Below are 2,929 nucleotides of genomic sequence, written 5' to 3' on the forward strand. Positions count from 1 at the left end.
AGGGATTAGCTAGCAGTTTTTCTACCATACCCAAAGGAATTTCAAAGCAAGCATTTTCATTTTTAGTAGGTTCAGTAGGTTGAGGAGCAACTCTTTGCTATACTGGTCGGGGTGAAGATACCCCGAACAAGCCCCTCAGAGGATTACTTTCCATAGTAACAAGTGACAGTAAATTTCAGCACACTATATAAATTTTTCCTTACCAAATTCCACCTACCAAAGGCGCTTCACTCCCCGGCAACGGGCCAGAAAAGAGTCTTGATGACCCACAAGTATAGGGGATCTATCGTAGTCCTCTCGATAAGTAAGAGTGTCGAACCCAACGAGCAGCAGAAGGAAATGATAAGCGGTTTCCAGCAAGGTATTCTCTGCAAGCACTGAAATTATCGGTAACAAATAGTTTTGTGATAAGGAAATTGGTAACGAGGAGCAAGTAGTAAAAGTAAATGAGGTGCAGAGAGATGGACCAATCCTTTTTGTAGCAAAGGACAAGCCTGGGCAAACTCTTATATGATGTAAAGCGCTCCCGAGGACACATGGGAATATCGTCAAGCTAGTTTTCATCACGCTCATATGATTCGCGTTCGGTACTTTGATAATTTGGTATGTGGGTGGACCGGTGCTTGGGTGCTGCCCTTACTTGGACAAACATCCCACTTGTGATTAACCTCTATTGCAAGCATCCGCAAATACAACAAAAGTATTAAGGTAAACCTAACCATAGCATGAAACATATGGATCCAAATCAGCCCATTACGAAGCAACGCATAAACTAGGGTTTAAGCTTCTGTCACTCTAGCAACCCATCATCTACTTATTACTTCCCAATGCCTTCCTCTAGGCCCAAACAATGGTGAAGTGTCATGTAGTCGACGTTCACATAACACCACTAGAGGAGAGACAACATACATCTCATCAAAATATCGAACGAATACCAAATTCACATGACTACCAATAGCAAGACTTCTCCCATGTCCTCAGGAACAAAAGTAACTACTCACAAAGCATAAACATGTTCATAATCAGAGGGGTATTAATGTGCAAATAGGATCTGAACATATAATCTTCCACCAAGTAAACCAACTAGCATCAATTACAAGGAGTAATCAACACTACTAGCAACCTACTAGCACCAATCCCGGACTTGGAGATAAGAATTGGATACAAGAGATGAACTAGGGTTTTGAGATGAGATGGTGCTGATGAAGATGTTGATGGAGATTGCCCTCTCCCGATGAGAGGAGCGTTGGTGATGACGATGGCGATGATTTCCCCCTCCGGGAGGGAAGTTTCCTCGGCAGAACAGCCCGGCCAGAACCCTAGATTGGCTCTGCCAAGGTTCCGCCTCGTGGCGGTGGAGTTTCGTCCGAGAAGATGGCTTATGATTTTTTCCCATCGAAAGAGTCCATATAGCAGAAGATGGTCACCGGAGGGCCACCAGGGGGCCCACGAGGTAGGGGGCGCGCCCAGGGGGGTAGGGCGCGCCCCCACCCTCATGGGCAGGGTGTGGCCCCCCTGGTGAAGTTCTTGCACTCAATGTTTTTTATATATTTGGAAAACATCATCCGTGAAGTTTCAGGACTTTTGGAGCTGTGCAGAATAGGTCTCTAATATTTGCTCCTTTTCCAGCCAGAATCCCAGCTGCCGGCATTCTCCCTCTTTATGTAAACCTTGTAAAATAAGAGAGAATAGGCACAAGTATTGTGACATAATGTGTAATAACAGCCCATAAATGCAATAAATATTGATATAAAAGCATGATGCAAAATGGACGTATCACGCTTCACTCCCCGACAACGGCGCCAGAAAAGAGTCTTGATGACCCACAAGTATAGGGGATCTATCGTAGTCCTTTCGATAAGTAAGAGTGTCGAACCCAACGAGGAGCAGAAGGAAATGATAAGAGGTTTTCGGCAAGGTATTCTCTGCAAGCACTTAAATTATCGGTAACAGATAGTTTTGTGATAAGGTAATTGGTGACGAGTAGCAAGTAGTAAAAGTAAATAAGGTGCAACAAGATGGCCCAATCCTTTTTGTAGCAAAGGACAAGCCTGTACAAACTCTTATATGATGTAAAGCGCTCCTGAGGACACATGGGAATTATCGTCAAGCTAGTTTTCATCACGATCATATGATTCACGTTCGGTACTTTGATAATCTGATATGTGGGTGGACCGGTGCTTGGGTGTTGTCCTTACTTGGAAAAGCATCCCACTTATGATTATCCCCTATTGCAAGCATCCGCAACTACGACAGAAGTATTAAGGTAAACCTAACCATAGCATGAAACATATGGATCCAAATCAGCCCCTTACGAAGCAACGCATAAACTAGGGTTTAAGCTTCTGTCACTCTAGCAACCCATCATCTACTTATTACTTCCCAATGCCTCCCTCTAGGCCCAAACAATGGTGAAGTGCCATGTACTCGACGTTCACATGACACCACTAGAGGGATGACAACATACATCTCATCAAAATATCGAACAAATACCAAATTCACATGACTACTAATAGCAAGACTTCTCCCATGTCCTCAGGAACAAACGTAACTACTCACAAAGCATATTCATGTTCATAATCAAAGGGGTATTAATATGCATAATGGATCTGAACATATAATCTTCCACCAAGTAAACCAACTAGCATCGATTACAAGGAGTAATCAACACTACTAGCAACCCACAGGTACCAATCTGAGGTTTGGATACAAAGATTGGATACAAGAGATTAACTATGGTTTGAGATGAGATGGTGCTGGTGAAGATGTTGATGAAGATTGACCCCCTCCTGATGAGAGGATCGTTGGTGATGACGATGGTGATGATTTCCCCCTCCCGAAGGGAAGTTTCCCCGGCAGAACAGCTCCGCCAGAGCCCTAGATTGGTTCCTCCAAGGTTCCGCCTCGTGGCGGCGAAGTCTCGTCCCGA

The sequence above is a fragment of the Triticum urartu genome, chromosome 2A, assembly GCF_056163025.1.
Source record: "Triticum urartu cultivar PI428250 chromosome 2A, HENAU_Tu73, whole genome shotgun sequence".
Taxonomy (NCBI): domain Eukaryota; kingdom Viridiplantae; phylum Streptophyta; class Magnoliopsida; order Poales; family Poaceae; genus Triticum; species Triticum urartu.